Source organism: Sciurus carolinensis, chromosome 7, assembly GCF_902686445.1.
Source record: "Sciurus carolinensis chromosome 7, mSciCar1.2, whole genome shotgun sequence".
Classification (NCBI taxonomy): domain Eukaryota; kingdom Metazoa; phylum Chordata; class Mammalia; order Rodentia; family Sciuridae; genus Sciurus; species Sciurus carolinensis.
Window position 1 is genome coordinate 97,764,165 of NC_062219.1, and position 21,714 is coordinate 97,785,878.

The following is a 21,714-nucleotide window of genomic DNA, read 5'->3' on the forward strand; positions in this document are numbered from 1 at the left end:
CCATTTGTCACTGGCATTAAAGGAAGCCTGTATTCACTGGCCTCAGAGTTAAGCTTATCGTGGACATTTTTAAAATGACCTTTCCTCTCTGTTCACACTCTTTTCAGTCCCTGTTTTCTTCTTTCTGTATTTAAGGTATTCCTTGTGCAAGAATAAAGAATATTTTGTTACTGTTGCTGCTGCTGTTACTTTAAAGAAAATGGATGATATCACACAAAAATGTTTTTGGTGGCTTCCACTCTTCTCCACGCAGTAATTTTGTGTATTCTTAAAATAACTACTCATTATCAACTTTCTAAGTGCTGAAGTTCTCCTGAAGCAAAAAAAAATCCAGAGGTCAGTCTACTAGTTGATAAAGGAATTTAACAGAACTAAAAACATAGGGTTCTACCTTAAAATAGCAACTTTAAATCAAGGACGTGGACATATGACTCTGTTTTTCCTTTTTTGTTGTTTCTTTAAAATGATTATAAGAAGACTAAGTGCAGAGTTAAGTATTTTTCTTTTTCCTTAAGTTCCTTGTTCTTTGCTGTTGTTTAGATGTTTGTGTTTTGAAAATTTCCGAGAACTATCAACAACTATTATGCCATTAATGTTTTCTTGGTTTTATTTTTGAGTACACCTAAAGTATAATATAGAAAATACCATCCAATTTCCCAGTGTATCTTATTCATTGAAAAGCCAAATCACTCAGAATCACAAGAGAGAAAAATAAGCGTAATTTCTACAAGGATTGGGAAAAGATGAAGGGAGAATCCAAAAAAAACATATTCTTTTTCCTGTCAAAATGACATTAGGTATGCATTCTAGGTCTTTTGTCTTTTCTGCCTTCTAGGTATGATTAAATTTAATCTGAAGAAGAAAACAGACATTTAAAAATTTCTGGTCAGTTGAATATTGTCATATATGTCTATTCACTAGTACTTCCATGTCAAATATAGTACTCAGGAGTCATAAGTATCTACTTAAATTAAATAAGTTAACATTAAATAAAATTTAAAACTTTAGTTTGTTGGTCATACTCGCTACATTACAATGCTCATTGGCCACATTTGACTAATGATTACCATGTCAGAAAGCACAGAACAGAGGAAATTTAACTCACTACAGAATATTCCATCCTATGGCATCATACTAACATATAGTTTCCAAGTATGAAGTATAACAAGACCTGTAACATTATATGGCAAAACAATGGTAAATGTGAAAAGAAATTAATCACCACAGAGCAAATGAAAGATGAGTGTAATAATAAAGCAATTGAAAATTGTCCTTTGATGGAAATTTGAGTTTCGGTATAGCAAATGGAAGCTGTTTTTAGCCTAAACAGCTTGCATTTGATAGTTACAATAGAAAAAGTAAAACTGTTTTATAAAACAGAATGTTGTATGTCAACATATTGAAACAGTTTTAGATGGAATGATTCAAAGAAATCATGTGAAATTTAGAATAGAGCTGGTCAGGTTGCAGTGACAATGGAGAATCTGCCTGCTCACACAATCTGGCTCCCGGGAGGCTGATTTCCAGGGCAGCGCTGAATCACCAAGCCCCAAGTAGAATTATGGCTATCTTTAAAAATATTTTTTTTAAAAATTAAAGACCCTGATTAGAGTACATGAGAGTTATTTAAAGAGTAGAATATTAAAAATCAACACTAAACCTAATTTAGCAATGAAGTCCTTCTCTATTTAAACAGGAGAAAACAGTATTATTTAAAAACTTAGTTAGCTTGAACATTTACATTTACATTTTAATTATGAGATAGAAAACAGCATTCCAGAGAATAAAAATGGCAATACTGTCATGACTAAGAATGTGATCTAGTTGTTTAAAAGAAACTCTTAGTTTTCACATTTAAGTACCAACAGGTTCAAGATGGATATGAGGACATTGTCATGTGTTAATATATCTCTAATTATAGGTATCCTAAAAAGTTTGGAAATGCCTTCCTCTTTGTTGTAGTGTCACAAAAAAATGACTAGCATAAAAATGATGATTATTTAACTGAGTTAATTATTTCATTTTCACATGTATTTGTCATGCATAATTTATTAGGTGATAGTTTTGTAAAAAACTATAGAAATTGCTTTATTAATTTAAGTGATGGATTCTTAAATTACTTTCTGCAGTTTAAAAAAAAAAGTTACTAAAGATCAAAACAAAAATATTTTGGGAGGAAAACTGAAAATATTAAATAGATATATCATGTTCTTCTTGTAGAAGATATAAAATCCCTTTTCAACAACCAACATAGTATCATCAAAAAGTGTGGCACAAGTCATTGTAGAGTGTTGATTTTTATGCTTCGGTGCTCTCATTCATCCTCTGCCACATACAGGTTGAATCAGATCAGCTATGGTGAAGTCAACAACACTTTAGGCTTTGATTTTTTTGTAGCTTAAAATAGCACACAACAGGAACCTCAAGTCACTATTTAGGTAATTGGAGGCAAAAAGAAAAAAAAAAACCTTCCCTCTTGTGTGACTAGCCCATTGGTTTCCTATGATTACAAATTTATTAAGACATGCCAATGCCCTTGTATTCATCTTTGACCTTTTGGTACTTACAACTGAAAAACATGAGTTGTCTTCTAAAACTTGATCTTGTTCTTAGCCATGACAGCATTACCAATTTTATATTTTTTTCAGTTGAATGAGTTAGAAGGCCGTAGAGACTTACAGAGCTGACTTTAAAGCATTTGCTGGGGCTCTATTCTGAAGCAGTAACATGAGTATGACGTGAAGTACATAACGCATTAGCACATTTAAAATGGATCCATTAGCAACCTAGCACTACATTACTCAAAACTTCAGGTTTCATTAGTCATAGTTCTGTTCACTAACTGAATTGAACAGATCGCTGTCTGATTTCTAAAGTGTTCAAAGACATTTATAAAAATGAGGGTAGGGGGAACTGAATCTTTAAAAAACTGTAGTGTAATATCCTTTCATGGCATACTAGGGAAAACTAAAGTGGTCTAAGAGATCTAATTTTGATTATCGTCCTACAATCATTCTTTAATTAGCTAAACTTCTAACTTTGGTCTATGCCAAGCGCCAAACTATATTATTTTTATGAATTTAGAGTTTATTATGTGCCTTTGTTTATTGTGTAGCTTCTTTTATAAACAGAAAATTAGCACAACTATTCATGTTTGGAAACCTAAATCATTAAATAATTTTGATCACCAAACATAGTTAGATGAGCTTTGGAAAACCTTGTAAAACTTTGGAAATTAATTTTCAGTATTTCTTTGCAATGAAGGGAAGCAAATTTGAAATGTTAATGGTAGAAAATGTTAATATTCTGTGGAATCTGGAAAGCCATACTCTGTGTGTGTGTGTGTGTGTGTGTGTGTGTGTGTGTGTGTATGTGTTAGTAGGTAGTATAAGGAGAAAGCATACTAAACTTTGCTGAAGAAATAAAATTAAAAGTACTTATTATCACCTGCTGATCTAATCTTCAAATATTAAATAAATAAGGAAACATTATAGTAATCTGCCCATCCTCACAAAATACTGTCAATTCCTGTTGAAGGTTCCTAGAGTTCATGTGCTTTGCTAATCTCTTATTGGGAGACTTAATCTGTGATGGACCCTGGCATACCCTGGCATAACTGTACTTTTTTGCTGGGTATGCCAAGAACATAAGTCCCGGACTATTCTTTGTTTGTACAGTTTCTCAGGACTATATTTGCAAATAGCAGTATTGAGGAGTGAGGTAACATCTACCCCAAACAAAGAGCAAATTTGCTTTGACTTACATTAAAGATAACTGAAACTCATTGATCTTCCCTGTAAGGCAACTCACTGTGTATACAGGCATCCAACTTGGCCCCACGCACATTGCCCCTGTGGGATATGGGAAGCCAACACAAACCAATATGCACCTCTGGCAATGACCTTGCCCTGAGTGATAAAGTCCCTAGTTTCTAACCCAAGAGTCTCACATCTAGCTTTCTTGTTAACCTGTAAGAACATTAAAATTCTAGACCTTGCAGACTTCTTGACATTTTACATTCTCCCAAACCTATACATCCATTTAAGGACAAAACATTCCTTTTTATTATAAACTGACATTTTTAAGCGCATACATTTTTGGGGTACAAAGTGACATTGTGATTTATGAATACAATATGGAATAATTAATCAAGCTAGTTAACACATAACCTCAAAAACTCAACATTTTTGTGGTGAAAACTTTTGAAATTTAGTCTCTTAGCAATTTTCGAATGTATAATTCAGTATACTATACACGGCATGAATTATATTCATCATGCTGTGTAGAAGAAACAAAAAATTTTGCATTCCTGTCTAATTGAGAATTTGTCCCCTTTACCATGACCACCCCATTCTGCTAATTCACCAGCCTCTGTTACTATAATTTTATTTCCTTCTTCTACTAGTACAATTGTTTTAGAATGTAAATATAAATTAGAACATGAAGCATTTGTCTTTCTGTTCCTGACTTATTTTATTAACATAATGTTCTTCATGTCTATCTATGTTGTTCCAAATAACAGAATTTCCTTCCTTTCTAAGACTGAATAGTGTTCCACTATGTGTATTATGTTGTGCGTGTATGCATTTTCTTTATCTATTCGTCTGTTAATGGTGCTTTTAAAAAATACAATACAAAATTATAAACCCCCAAATTTTTTTTATTATTTCTCCAATACACATTTTAAAAGTGAAAACCTCAACCTGTGTTTTTATTATTATAAACTAATGTATTCATGTGATTTAAAAACAGTCATAAGATTATATTTTGCCATTAATGATATTAGGCCTTTAGCAATGCAACTAGAGATTAAGCACTAGGCAATGCCATAGAATTGAGTTTGAATCCTATCAAGGATACTTCTTAGTAGGCTATGGTCCTATATATTTATTTCTTATTTTCCTGAACTTTAAAAAAATATACAGGATATACCATATAGGTCTCAGGTTTTTAATGAAATGCAATGTGTATAAGCACTTCACTTTCTGACACTCAGTGATCTCCAAATATACACTCATTTTATGTAAATATGTATGTGCTAATTTCATTGGAATATTATTAATTTCATGTTTAAATATATATAACCTCTACATGTTCTTCTTGAAGTTTGTTATTTTATTTTACTGGATGATTTAAAAATTAGAATTAGCATTCCAGAAATTAATTTGATAGTGTAGAATACCAGGTTGCTTATACATGGCTGTCAAAGTTGCCTCTGTAGTTCCTTAGAAGCCCCTAATTTACCAACAAGGTAGACTTCAGAAATGCAGTTTCCAGCCATTGTATTGATTAGACATGTGTATGGCAGCTTCAGTCTATAAAGAGGCAGAGCTATTACTGAATACCTTTGTCTTATTAGGGACTTACTGATTTCCATAGACAAGTAGAACTTCAAGTATTGCCTTATAAGATCTAGACTGTTAGGTTCCCAACTCTGATGGTGTGAACCCTTATGTTTTTGGATGACTTCAAACACAAGGTAGCTTCCCATAGTAAGACATGACCTATTGTATCAGTAACAAAAGCTCCACATTGAGGGCTATCCATTGACATATTGTCCAAACCAGGTAACAACCCCTAATACAGAACCATTATTTAGTAGGAAAAGTGATAGAAGATACGATTACAATCGTGTTCATTTTATAAGAAACTCTATACAATTTCAAGGATACAGTGTGTGATAAAAGTGTAAAGAGAAATTATATAAAACTTTAAGAGAATGTGATGAAGTATAATCTACTATCATGAAGATACTTATCATAAGCATTGATAATTCATATCCTAAGGAAATGTTGCCTATTGAAATATTGGTATTGTATATTTACCTCTTTTTAATAATATTTCATGATGTATTCTACAAACTGAACTATTACCACGAAGTGCTTTTGTTCTAACAAGAGATCATACATGAAGTGGACATTTTATGCATTATATTGTTTAAATCATTAAGCTAAGAATGGAACATGTTTATAAGAATTAACCACACTTCATAAAGAAAGTTCAATATCAAGTTCCTATATGACCTTTTAATTATATTCAATAATATTAAAGGTCAGTATTTGCAAATTGCTTCCATGCCTTGCATTTTAGTATTTAATGACAAATTTATGATTCTGATCCTCAAAATTAATTTACTTAATTCTTAAATGTTTTGTTTTTTATTATTATTGCTTTCTTGACTTTTTCTTTTCCTCTTGATTGTATTAGAAAATTCCATATTATTTCCTTTTATTTAAATATTTTCTTTTAATACTCACTGACCTTTTACAGAAAATAAAACCCAAAATGAGGATAATGACCAAATGCTAAATCTGTCACAAAGGACTGTTAAATTTTAAAGTCTTCAACGGAAGTGCGGGTATATAACAGAGTCTGGATGACATTTCATACCATTTCAATTTTGAAAAGATTTTCTTCAGGAACCATGGTAACTTGCAAGCATCTCAAAACATTTTCACTTCTTTTTAGTTGAAAAAATATATATCAGTTTTATAGTTTCTATATTAGTGTCTGGTTGAACTTCAGAAAATTATCAACATTTGGCCACTTTAACCTACAAAAATGGTAATTCCTTATGGTCCAATTCACTTTTTAAATAGGTCATTTTTATATTTAATAATGAGAAAAGATGTTAGGCAAATGGTCAGTAATACAATATTTTAGAAATAAGTAACTTGCAGAATATGCAGTGAAAGACATTTCTAAACTATGAGAATTCATTTTTCTTTTTTTAATTTATTTTTAAGTGACATATAAAAGTGGTACATATTTATTGGGTACCATGTGATGTTTTGATACATGTGTACAGTGTGTAGTGCTTAAATCTGGGCAAACTGTGTCATTAAACACTTATTTTTTCTTGGTAAAAATATACAAAAACTTTCTTCTAGTTTTTCAAAAAAATATACAGACCATTCACATTATCTGTGTTACCAAAAGCTTGGTCCTTGTCCCCAATGCCAATTCGTGCCAATTTAATAAGGAGTACAGAGTTTTGAGAAAAAGGAAAAAGAAGATTTGTTGCTTTGCTAGCAAAGAAGAAACACAGGAGATGCCAGTGCCAGGGGCTGTGTTTCTGCCCATCAGGGAAAACAGAGGGTTTTTTAAAAAGTTCTTCAAAGGCTGCATTTCCAGGTGTGCCCTGATGGTGTGTTGAAATTCATTTATTAATTTGGGAGATAGTCACTTCCTAGATCCTCTAGTGGCATCTCCTTCCAGTGGAGGACAGATAATTCAAAGTATCTTCTTCACGCCCCCAGATTAAAGAGGGGGAGAGGGAAAGAAGAGAAAAAGGAAAACAAGCAGCAAGGGCTATATTTCAAAAGGTGAAATGGACTACTGCTACATCTGTGCTCACCTTTTTCTCCTCTGTAACTTAGTACCCATTAACCAGCATTTTCCTGTCCTTACCTCCTCCCTGTTCTAAGTTCCAGGAAATCATCAAACCCTTTGTCTCTATAAATTAGTATTGATTAGAAAATCTCAAATTATAGGTGAGAGCAATTAGTGTTAGGGTTAGAGTTAGGGTTAGGGAGGGGGGCAAGAATGGAGGAAGGAAGGACTGTATAGAGGGAAAAGAGGGGTGGGAGGGGTGGGGGGAAGGGAAAAATATCAAAATGAATCAAATAACATTACCCTATGTAAATTTATGATTACACACATGGTACGCCTTTACTCCATGTACAGAGAAACGACATGTATCCCATTTGTTTACAATAAAAAAAGAAAAAAAATTATATCTAGAGGCTATTTAATATACTGTTTTTGATTCTGCATTTTTTCACAATTTTTTGTTTGATTTGAAGACTAATGTATACAAGAGTACAATCAGAAATTTTCATAGGTCACTGTTAAACAAAAATCGGCATGGGAATTATACAAAGCTTTTCAAGAAGTAATACCTTTTGGTTGACTTCAAGACTGATTTCTTCACAGAGGGGAGTCCTCCTGTATAAAATATGATTATATTTATTTTAACTGCTACTTGTGCCTTCATTTCCTAGAAGGGGAGTGGGGTTTGTAGAACTGTGTTCATGTGGAGCATGTGGCACATCAAGCTTCTCTTCTTGGTAAACATTGTGCACATCGTGGTTTTCTATATTGATGTCTACGAAATCTGTATCTCTAGTTTAGTCTCTCAGAGCTTCAGAACTATAACCACTGCTAAAAATCAACTCTGAATGGTATCCAGGTTTCCTGATGCTATTCCAGCTGCCTTCCAGGAAAGCACTTAATTCTCTGGAAGAAAATACCATCAGCCAAAGCATACATAAATTTCCATACAGAGTATCAAGAGTTGAATGAAAAATTACAAGACATTTTAAAAACAATATCAAATGAACAACAACCATGGGGAAAAAATAAAGTCATAAATGTTAGAGTTATCATTCAGGGACTTCCTAGTAACTATGAGTAGCAGGTTCAAGAACATATCAAGAAAAAAAGGGAGTCCAGTCCCAAGAGGCCTGGAATTTTTAAAATCAAATAAAAATTAGAAAATGTAGATCTAAATTGTCATTCCAGTACTTGAGACCTTTCGATTGATTCCTTTTCTACTGGGTACAGATAAACCCCTTACACTTATAGAAAACACTTCTGACCTGACTCCTGTGAATGCTATTAACCTAACTGCTTATTTCTTAATCATTTTATACTAATAGTGGTTCACAAATTACAATATTGTTGTTGTTGATGATGTTATATGTTCAGATTTGGTGTACCTCGAAATGGAATGTTCTCATTTCACCTGCCTGTCCACCTGGAAAATATTTAGTGATTCTTAAATACCTATCTCAAGCAAGACCTTCTCTGGGAAATTCTCCAAGAAATTCTCATTTTTGGTATTTCTCCAATGTACTCCCATAGCACCTATTGTGTACTCTACTGGAACTCTTCCCATTGCTATTTCCATTGTTTATATGCTGGTTGAGCTCCTCTAATAGGCCAAAAGCAATAGTGTGCTGCAAACCTGATGAAACTGTCTTACAAGTGCACATGTAAAATTTTTAGGAATTTTGTAAATTGACAATTAAACAGCCATTAAATGATGAAAACTTAAACTGTGTTAAAGATAGCAAACTCATCATTATCTATTTTGTTATAACTTATGCTCTTTGGGTTATTTGCATCTATTGTATCTGTATGATGGAAATAATATATAATGAAACTACCATTCAGCTCTTTCCAAATCTGTTTTCAATGATGTCATGATGAAATCAACCTTTATAAGAGTATTTACACTGCAGATGGCAAATATTAAAAGCCAGGACTGAACTTTTTGTGTTATTCATGATCTGGACTTAGGAAAGTTACAGAAAAATATTTGTACAGATTGAACTTAAAATTGTGTTTTGTGTATAGCCTTTACATTGTAAGTAGAACAAAAAGTCAAGAAGATGATTTTCTAGTCTCATTCAGAATAAAGTAATTCATATCACTAACAAATGTTTTGACATATGTATTTGAGATTTCACTTTCACCTCACTTGTCAATATTAATGAACATATCAAATAACATTTCAGAACCATAAATGTTCATCAATAGCATGGGCATCTTTGCTTAATTAGAGAGTAATCAAGTATTTGTTTATAACATAGTATTGTGACAATACAGTTATATAACAGTAAATTTTGCAATAATTAGCAAGTCACACTGAAATTACATGTGGATAGGATTTATAATGAATTCAAATTTTTTATTTATAATTTACATGCTTTATGATAGTAAAATTTATAATGTATTTATGTATATATGCACACAAACACAGGCACACATAAAATCTTTGGAGAATTAATTTGAAGCATTTGCCAAATCACCACTGAATAACAACATCTTAAAGGAAGGATTTATGTATTAGTCTTCTTTTATATCTAGTGCCTAGATAATAGATAATTCAGTGATTAATACTAAGTCTGATGAATCATTATTGTTTTAAGCTTATGTGTAAAGATAGTATTATTTATATTTGACAACCCAAAATTGCTATAGAATTTTATTTGAGAACGTGTGTTTACATCAAAATGACCTCTTAAGTTGACAATTTAGTAGGAATATTAAAGAGGAGAAGCACTTTCCAAAGTAGGTTTGGAAAAGGCTGGCGTTATACAGCTGTGTGTTAGTAGTAACACGTTTCTGTTTTTTATGCAGTTTTTGCACAATACTCAGATGTATGAAGCGATCTATAATTCATAGGAGCCTACAAAGCAATTGTCTTCTTTCATTATGGCTCAGGCCTTCAATTTAGACCTGTACTTCATCCTGTACTTAAGTTAGATTGTGTTTCATGAGAATTCTGTAAGAACCTTTTTTCTTTTAAATTTTTGTTAAAAAAGCAGAGAACTAAAAAGTATATAACTGTAAACATATGAAGAAATCCTAGGGAAAAGAGATAATTTTATGACCAGCTTCCAGAAAGAAATGAATCATATTTCCTTGGGTATTTCTTGTGAGAAATACTAAATCATCTGTCTATAATCAGAAGAAAATAAAGTTAAACATGTTAATTGATAAAGCAGGCTTTTCTTTTATTGAAACATCAGATGCACTCTTCCTATTTTTTTATATTTTAGGAAAATCTACTTTGAGACTCTCGATAACTACTAGTTTAGCATCTAAAATAGCCTTAAATTTTTAATAGTAATAAACTAAAAGGCTCAGACAGTAAGAGTAATTTCTTTGGAAGAAATAGTAGAAATAATCAAATAAGAATAGAAAAAAAAATGTTTGTTTTAGAATTTTTCATCTCTCATAATTTTATTTCTCAATCAAATATACACAATGGGTTTGAATCCCTTGAAGATAGTAACTGGATTTTTATGGAGCATAATATTTTAGCAATTTATTTATCTTACAACTTCACCAGCACTATCCATATATTTACTTGTCTTAAGAAAACCAATATGGCTTCCAAGAACTTTGGTTTGCCCTTTCCTAGAACTTCATTGGCCTTAACAAAAATTGTACTATATAAAACAGACCATGTGCTATCTTTATTCTTTCCTAATTCTTAAGCGTTTTCAAGATTCTTTGAAGAAGTCACTCATGCTCTGCTGATCTTGTGACTTTTAATAGATACATGAAGATACTCACTAGTACTTCTCAAATGTACCTGCTGGATCTCTGGTCAGTTGACTTTACTCTTTCTTGATTCTCAGTGTATTTCCTTTTGCTCTGGGACTTTACTGCCAGCATTTCATCTATAGGCTTAGGAAAGCAAAAAGAAGCTCATTTTTCACAAAATGTTTCCAGAACCCCAATCTAATTGCTTCATTTCCTCTTTATAGGTACAGACCTTCCTTTTAATATTTCTTCACATACTAAAATAGCCTTAAAATAGCCTGGTTTTCCTTTTGATTGTTGTTACATTGCTAAACTTCAGACTCCTAGAGCAATACCCAGTATTCAGTGGTTCTTAACAAATGTTTGAGGAATAAAAGAATGAAATTGAACCATATGGTACATCCCTGGTCCAAATTATCAAGAAAGAACAGGAGCCTAACCCTTGATATAATTTCAGAATAGATCAGAATTTTCTGACTCTCTTCCTTCTTTCTAAATTTTGGTCCACATTTGTCTGCTCTCTAGAGTTCCATGTGGTCTATAAAGTGTCTATAATGTTGTCCTTCAAAGCCAGCTTCTTTCACCATAATGGTAAATAATTACTAAGTAATCACTGTATCAGATATGGGGTATGTATATATGCTTCAGAGGTACCTGTGGTTTAATTTCTATAATAAAATTATAAGGGAGTTGATATCTTTCCCATTTTACAAATGAAGAAACTGAGGTTCAGAAAGATTGAAACCTTGACCAAGCTTCCACATTGGGAAATCTCATTAGGAATGGAATCCAGGATGTGAAGACAGGTAGAATAAAACCAAAGTCAATGTCTTTATGACTGTGCTATCATCTCTGCCTGCCTTAGGTTCCAGAGCATTCTTCTCTTTCTCCTTCAGACAGTCACCTACTTACTCTCTTAGCATTACCATAGGAAAACTATCTGATTTATACAAGGAGAATTTATTCATGAAAAATTTATTGTTTTGTTTTTAATATTCAGGATGGAGTGTTGGCATCCTAAGCATTATGATGCTTTTTGTTTTGTGACTGTGGTCTATTGTTAGTTCTGCATTTTAGTACTATGCATTTTAAATACTTCCATACATACAAATAAATTTATAAATATTTATGTTTACGGATTTTTTTATTTAAAAGGTATTAAAATTATATCAAGTATTAGAAAACAAAATAGATAATATGGCATAAGTCCATATTTATTTTCTCTTTCATAGTAAATACAATTATTTGGGGGACCATTACACTGCATGCTTTATGAAATTGGGGATTAATAGGGAAATTTTTTATCTATTCTATGGATTTTCAATGTACTTCTTTAAAAAAGTAAAAGTGTGGGGAACTAAAATGTAATAATTTCCCCATATAAATTGGTAAATCTATTTTTTTATTATTTTTATTTATCTTTTAATTTTTTACAGGCTGCATTTTGATCCATTATACACAAATGAGGTACATCATTTCTTTTCTGTGGTTGTACATGATGTAGTCATACCATTTGTATAATCACACATGTACGTAGGGTAATGATGTCTGTCTCATTCCACCATTTTTCATACCCCCTCCCTCTCATTTCCTTCTACATAATCTAAAGGGTAAATCTATTTTTGATAAGTGAAAGCAGTACTTCTATATATTTATCGTGAAATATTTCTTTTGTAGTGGTGATTGATTTGAGTCAAATTTATGTCTACATTGGAAGAGATAGTCTCCTTGCTACACTAACAACCCAATACATATTTGTTGAATGACTAGTTTATGGAATACACTATGCTAACCACCAACAGGCATGAAAAAAGTGTTTAACTATGACATGATCCTTTTTAAGGAACTTAAATTCTAAACTGAGGGAAATTTTTGAAAAAAAAAAAAATAACTACAGTATTATCTCAGACATTTTAAGTACCAGGGAGAGAAAACAACAGGCTCTTGGAATTCAGAGGACTCAACTGTAAGAGAAGGAAAAGCTTCCTAAAGATTGTCTCCTATAATATTACTTTGAAGACCAGTCGCATTTCAACAATGGAAATAGAGGAAAGACAGGAAAGCCAGGAGATCTGGAGCCCTGAAAACACTTACCTACCTTCACCCCTGGCTCTTCTAGCTCCATGTTATGAGATATAGATAAAAAAATAAATAAATAAAAGGAAACAAAACAAATTAAAACATCCTTACCTCCTATTAGAAGCCAGAGCTCAGTATTCCTGAATAGAATGGAAAGATGAATAAGACCATAATTTTATGATCTTGGTGGAAGACCAAGAGCCTGGACATTTGAAAAGCGGTTTGTGCCCTCTGAGGCACCTGTGGCAAGTATCACTGATCCCACAGTTACTGACCCAGACTTATCCCCAGGTGGAGTGCTGGGCTGTTCTGTCACAGCTCTAGGACATTCCAACTGAGGTTGTTCCACCAGAGATAGATGAGTCTTTGGGTTGAGAATAGAAAGCTTAAAGTGCACCTGGGAAGGAAGAAATCCTCTCTACACCCTACTACCATGTGAATGACTGATGTTAAATATTTCATGGAATGGTTTGAAGAAGAACTTAAAGAATTCTCTCTAGGTAAAATAAAAATAATAAGAGGTATCATATAGGACAAAAAGATTAATGTACCAATCTAGAAGATTCTAGTTCCCTAGTCTCCTAGTCTCACTAGTACCCTGACCTATCCTTCCATTTCCTTTGTGTAGATATAGACTTTCTGTATAATACTCATGTTTGGCGATCCAAGATGGCGGCCTAGAGGGAGACTGCACCCCCAGTCGCTCCAGAACCCAGGAGTTAAGAAGGGGAGGCATTGAGAGACTCGGACTAAATAGAGCCACGGGTGAGTCTGCCTACTGGGTAAAGCTCAGCCCGGGTGGCAGGCCCAGATAGAGGTGGCTTTTTGGAGCCAGGTAGGGCAGCTAGAGTCTTCCCAAGGTAGCCTTCCACACTCCGGCAGTGGGCTCCTCCCACACGGCCAGCTGCAAGGTGCAGGCCCACAGTGAGAGCATCTCCGCACAGAGCCAGTTCCAAACCGTGGAACCAGTAGGGGGCTAGGGGCAGTTTTCTTCGGATGAGCTGCTTTATCAGATTCCTCCAAGACATCAGGCTACTGAAGGCTGGGAGGTGATACACTGGAAATCTACCGGGACACTATAAGCCAATAGCGGAAAACTGCAATATCTCAGGGTCCCACTGACAACTGACCAATATGAGAAAACAAGGGAAGAAAATGTCCCAAACAAACCTAGATACTACATCAATAAAACCCAATGACAGCACAGCAGAAGAATTGTCAGAAAGGGAGTTCAGAATGTACGTAATTAAAACGATCAGGGAAGCTAATGAGGAGATGAAAGAGCAAATGCAGGCATTGAAGGAGGAGATGAAAGAGCAAATGCAGGCATTACATGATCGCACCAATCAACAGTTAAAAGACCAAATACGGGAAGCAAGAGATCATTTCAATAAAGAGTTAGAGATACTGAAAAAAAACCAAACTGGAATCCTTGAAATGAAGGAAACAATAAACCAAGTTAAAAACTCCATAGAAAGCATAACCAATAGGATAGAACACCTGGAAGACAGAACCTCAGATATTGAAGACAAATTATTTAATCTTGAAAACAAAGTTGGCCAAACAGAAAAGATGGTAAGAAATCATGAACAGAATCTACAAGAATTATGGGATATCATGAAAAGGCCAAATTTAAGAATTATTGGGATTGAGGAAGGCTTAGAGAAACAAACCAAAGGAATGAACAATCTATTCAATGAAATAATAACAGAAAATTTCCCAAATCTGAAGAATGAAATGGAAAACCAAGTACAAGAGGCTTATAGAACTCCAAACATACAAAATTACAACAGACCCACACCAAGGCACATTATTATGAAAATACCTAACATACAAAATAAAGACAGAATTTTAAAGGCCGTGAGAGAAAAGAATCAAATTACATTCAGAGGGAAACCAATAAGAATATCAGCAGATTTTTCAATCCAGACCCTAAAAGCTAGAAGGGCCTGGAACAACATATACCAAGCCCTGAAAGAAAACGGATGCCAACCAAGAATCTTATACCCAGCAAAACTTACCTTCAAATTTGACGATGAAATAAGATCCTTCCATGATAAACAAAAGCTAAAGGAATTTACAAAAAAAAGCCAACATTACAGAACATTCTCAGCAAAATATTCCATGAGGAAGAGATGAAAAACAATGATGCAAATCAGCAACAGGAGGCGCTAGCCTAAAGGAGAAACCAAATCATGTCAAAAACAAATATGAGTCAATTGACTGGGAATACAAATCATATCACAATAATAACCCTGAATGTTAATGGCCTGAATTCATCAATCAAAAGACACAGACTGGCAGATTGGATTAAAAAGAAAAATCCAACAATATGCTGCCTGCAAGAGACTCATCTCATAGAAAGAGACACCCATAGACTAAAGGTGAAAGGATGGGGAAAAACATACCATGCACACGGACAGAGCAAAAAAGCTGGAGTATCCATCCTCATCTCAGATAATGTGGACTTCAAACCAAAACTAGTCAGAAGGGATAAAGAAGGACATTACATGCTGCTTAAGGGAAGCATAAATCAGCAAGACATAACAATCATAAATATCTATGCCCCGAACATTGGCTCATCCACGTACGTCAAACAAATCCTTCTCAATTCCAGAAATCAAATAGACCACAACACAATAATACTAGGCGATTTTAACACACCTCTCTCACCACTGGATAGATCGTCCAAACAAAAATTGAATAAAGAAACTATAGATCTCAACAACACAATCAGCAATTTAGACTTAACGGACATATATAGAATATACCATCCAACAAAGAACGAATACACTTTCTTCTCAGCAGCACATGGATCCTTCTCTAAAATAGACCATATTTTATGCCACAAAGCTACTGTTAGCAAATACAAGAAGATAGAGATACTACCTTGTACTCTATCAGATCATAATGGATTGAAATTAGAAATAAATGACAGAATAAAAAACAGAAACTTCTCCAATACCTGGAGACTAAATAATACACTATTTATGATGAATGGATAACAGAAGACATCAGGAGGGAAATAAAAACATTCTTAGAAGTAAACGAGAACAAAGACATATCATATCAAAATCTCTGGGACACTATGAAAGCAGTACTTAGAAGAAGATTTATTTCATGGGGTGCATTCAAAAACAGAAGTAGAAATCAACAAATAAATGACTTAACACTACAGCTCAAAGCACTAGAAAAAGAGCAGACCAATACCAAAAGTAGTAGAAGACAGGAAATAGTTAAAATCAGAGCCGAAATCAACGAAATCGAAACAAAAGAAACAATTGGAAAAATTAACAAAATAAATAGTTGGTTCTTTGAAAAAATAAATAAAATTGATAAACCCTTAGCCACACTAACAAAGAGAAAGAGGGAGAAAACTCAAATTACTAAAATTCGGAATGAACAAGGAAACATCACAACAGACACGAGTGAAATACAAAACATAATTAGAAGCTATTTCGAAAATCTATACTCCAACAAAACAGAAAACCTCGAAGACATCAACAAATTTCTAGAGACATATGAACTACCTAAACTGAACGAGGAGGACATACACAACTTAAATAAACCAATTTCAAGCAATGAAATAGAAGAGGTTATCAAAAGCCTACCAACAAAGAAAAGTCCAGGACCAGATGGGTTCTCAGCCGAGTTCTACAAAACCTTTAAAGAAGAGCTCATTCCAATACTCCTCAAACTATTCCATGAAATAGAAGAGGAGGGAACCCTCCCAAACTCGTTCTATGAAGCCAATATCACCCTGATACCTAAACCAGACAGAGACACATCGAGGAAAGAAAATTTCAGACCAATATCCTTAATGAACTTCGATGCAAAAATTCTCAACAAAATTTTAGCAAATTGCATACAAATATATATTAAAAAGATAGTGCACCACGATCAAGTGGGTTTTATCCCAGGGATGCAAGGTTGGTTCAACATTCGGAAATCAATAAATGTCATTCACCATATCAACAGACTTAAAGTTAAGAATCACATGATTATTTCAATAGATGCAGAAAAAGCATTCGATAAAATACAGCATCCCTTCATGCTCAAAACACTAGAAAAAATTGGGGTAGTGGGAACATTCCTAAACATTATAAAGGCAATCTACGCTAAGCCCATGGCTAATATTATTCTAAATGGTGAAAAACTGAAAGCGTTCCCCCTAAAGACTGGAACAAGGCAGGGATGCCCTCTTTCACCACTTCTATTCAACATCGTCCTTGAGACTCTAGCCAGAGCAATCAGACAAACCAAAGAAATTAAAGGGATACGAATAGGAAAAGAAGAACTCAAACTATCCCTGTTCACTGATGACATGATTATATATTTAGAGGAACCTGGAAATTCCACCAGAAAACTTTTAGAACTCATAAGTGTATTCAGTAAAGTAGCAGGTTACAAGATCAATGCTCATAAATCCAATGCATTTTTATACATAAGTGATGAATCTTCAGAAAGAGAAATTAGGAAAACTACCCCATTCACAATAGCATCGAAAAAAATAAAATACTTGGGAATCAATCTCACAAAAGAGGTGAAAGACCTCTACAATGAGAACTACAGAACACTAAAGAAAGAAATTAAAGAAAACCTTAGAAGATGGAAAGATCTCCCATGTTCCTGGATAGGCAGAATTAATATTGTCAAAATGGCCATACTACCTAAAGTGCTATACAGATTCAATGCAATACCAATTAAAATCCCCATGATGTACCTTGCAGAAATAGAGCAAGCAATTATGAAATTCATCTGGAAGAATAAAAAACCTAGAATAGCTAAAGCAATCCTCAGTAGCAAGAGCGAAGCAGGGGGTATTGCAATACCAGATCTTCAACTCTACTACAAAGCAATAGTAACAAAAACGGCATGGTATTGGTACCAAAATAGACAGGTAGATCAATGGTACAGAATAGAGGACATGGACACAAACCCAAATAAATACAATTTTCTCATACTAGACAAAGGTTCCAACAATATGCAATGGAGAAAAGATAGCCTCTTCAACAAATGGTGCTGGGAAAACTGGAAAATCATATGCAATAGAATGAAATTAAACCCCTATCTCTCATCCTACACAAAACTCAACTCAAAATGGATCAAGGACCTCGGAATCAGACCAGAGACCCTGCATCTTATAGAAGAAAAAGTAGGTCCAAATCTTCAACTTGTTGGCTTAGGATCAGACTTCCTTAACAGGACTCCCATAGCACAAGAAATAAAAGCAAGAATCAACAACTGGGATAGATTCAAACTTAAAAGCTTTCTCTCAGCAAAGGAAACTATCAGAAATGTGAAGAGAGAGCCTACAGAGTGGGAGAATATCTTTGCCAACCATACTTCAGATAGAGCGCTAATTTCCAGAATCTATAAAGAACTCAAAAAACTCTACACGAAGAATACAAATAATCCAATCAACAAATGGGCTAAGGAAATGAACAGACACTTCACAGAAGAAGATGTACAAGTAATCAACAGATATATGAAAAAATGTTCAACATCCCTAGTAATAAGGGAAATGCAAATCAAAACTACCCTAAGATTTCATCTCACCCCAATTAGAATGGCGATTATCAAGAATACAAGCAACAATAGGTGTTGGCGAGGATGTGGTGAAAAAGGAACACTCATACATTGCTGGTGGGGTTGCAAGTTAGTGCAGCCACTCTGGAAAGCAGTGTGGAGATTCCTCAGAAAGCTTGGAATGGAAACACCATTTGACCCAGCTATCCCACTCCTTGGCCTATACCCAAAGGACTTAAAATCAGCATACTACAGAGATACAGCCACATCAATGTTCATTGCTGCTCAATTCACCATAGCCAGATTGTGGAACCAACCTAGATGCCCTTCAGTTGATGAATGGATAAAGAAACTGTGGCATATTTATACAATGGAATATTACTCTGCAATGAAGAATGATAAAATTATGGCATTTGTAGGCAAATGGTCGAAATTGGAGAATATCATGCTAAGTGAGATAAGCCAATCTCAAAAAACTAAAGGACGAATGATCTCGCTGATAAGCGGATGAGGACATATAATGGGGGGTGTGAGGGGCTAGCATTAGGTTTAGGGTTAGGTTTAGAGTTAGGCTAAGGAGAGCGGTAAGAATGAAGGAAAGAAGGACTGTGTAGAGGGAAAAGCGGGGTGGGAGGGGTGGGGGCGAGGGGAAAAATAAAATAAACATCATTACCCTATATAAACTTAAAAAAAAAAAAAATACTCATGTTTGATTCCCTGGTATTCCTTTTTGTTGTTGTTGCTTTATTATTAAACTTCTAGGTCTTAGAGCAATACCTAGCACATAATAGGCACTCAACAAATGTTTATTGAATAAATTAATGAACATAAACTGAACCAGTTCCTAGGCCCTATTCCAAGTTTTCAATAAAGAAGGAGGCCTCACTCTTGAAGGGAAGAAGACAAATGGTGAGACATCTCTCAGGCTGGAAGAATATAAATCTCTAAATTGAAAGAGCACATTGAGTACCCAGCACAAGGAATGAACAGAAATATATGCAGGCATGGCATTGCAAGATTTCAAAACATCATACACGGTGGCATATTATTCAGTCATAAAGAAAGAAATCCTGTCATTTGCAGTAAAATGGATGGAACTAAAGAACATTATGTTAAGTGAAAAGAACCAGACACAGAAAAACAAGTACTGTGTGTGCTGTCTCCTATATGGAAGCTGAAATAAGTTCATCTGAATATAGCATAGTCAGTAATAGTGGCTGGGAATATTAAAATAACTATAAAAAAATTCATTAATGTTTAGAATAATTGCAAAACTTTGCCTAGGGACTTCACAGTTTTATGGAATTACTATGATTTAGAAGGAATACTATAAATATTATATTATTTTATAAATATTACATTATATTCTTATTCAAATATAAGAATGCCCTTATGTTTAGGAGATGCAAGCTGAAATATTTATAAATGTGACAAAATGTCAAGAATTAATGAAGCTAGAAGGATAGATCAATTTCCATTATACTGTTAGTCAAACTTTTCTGTAACATTGGAAATTTTCACCCCTAAAATAAAAATAACTGGGGTGGGCAGGAGAAAGAATATAAAGATAAACAAGAGGAAGACAGAGAAAATCAAAATATTTCTCTCCAATATGCCTCTTAGTAGAGATTCCTGAAAGAGATGCTTCAATGAGATATGAGAACAAGCAAAAGAAATCTTATGTCATTCCCTCTGCCTTCAGGTCTAGAAATTCATTAGTTTGGACCACAGTACAATGATATTGTTCTTTGGGAGGTAGTCTAAAAGGAAGTGATAGATTATCTGATATTTTTGAATATTTAGAAATATTGCCTTTTGTTTGTTTTGGGTTTTGTTTCTGTTTTCATACTGGGGATTTAACCCAGGGACACTTTGCCACTGAACTGTGTACCTGGCCTTTCTAATTTTATTTTGAATCAGGGTCTCACTAAGTTCCTGAGGATCTCACTAAGTTGTTGAAGCTTGCTTCAAACTTTCCATCCCCCTTGCCTCAGCCTCTCAAATCGCTGGGATTATAGGTATGTGCAATTGAGATTGACAAAATATTGCCAATTTAATATGACATTTGCGACAATTAAAAGAGAAATTATTCTAAATATGTCAACAACCTAGAAAATAGTAAAATGAGCAATTCCTAACTTTGAAAGAACTGAAAACATATAGAAGAATATAATTAGAATTATATTAATCAATTTTTATCATTAATGCATATTGTGTATTATCACTTAACAATAAATATGTTGACTAACAATTATGATTAGACTATATTAGGAAGATAGAAATGGAGAGAAATATGGAGAGGATTCTGTAATAAAACTAAAATTGAACAACCTGAATGGCCAGTCAATAAAAGCTGGCACTAAAATTCATAATCAAGCAACACTAGCTTTGTTGTTTAATAACTAATAAATACTAAATTAATAAATAAAATGATGAAAAGAAAACTGGTGGTTGGAGAATAAAAAAGTAGCTTCTATTTTTTCAGCATTACAACCTTATTCTTTTTAAATAATTAGTTTTTAAATCTTGTATATATTATGAAAGGTTTCCTACTTTTAAAAAATCTTATATAAATACTATTCTAAAGACAATGTTAGAATACTTAAATATTTTTAAATTCAATAGGAACCAAGTTAGAAGATTCAGAAATCAAATGGAGAAACTACCCCATATTCCAGAACACAAATATGATGAATAGGAAATTGCAAATGAAAAACAAAGGAATGGAAGTCAGATTTTAAAAGCCTCATATGTAAATAGTAGCATTATATAAAGGGCAAACCATATGGAAAGGAATAAAAAAAGAAATAATTTAAAATTTTTTAAAATTCCTTTAAAATTATAAAATATTAATCTTCAGATTAAATTTGTTCAAAAACTTTTGTCCACTTAGATATTGAAATTTTTACATCTTGACAGTTTATTTAAATTTCCATCACAAAACAGAAAGAGTGATTTATAAGCTTCCAAACTGAAATGGAGATATGAAATGGTATGGTAGGGTGGAAATACATTCTAGGGAAAAAATGTACCAGAAAAGATCTAGAG

The 21,714-nt window shown here is 33.6% G+C and overlaps 1 protein-coding gene across 6 annotated transcripts in view; it reads left to right on the forward strand.

Moving 5' to 3' along the window:
• Khdrbs2 (KH RNA binding domain containing, signal transduction associated 2) overlaps window positions 1-21,714 on the forward strand; it is a 616,356-nt gene that overhangs the window by 504,088 nt on the left and 90,554 nt on the right. The gene's annotated exons all lie outside the window — the stretch shown is intronic.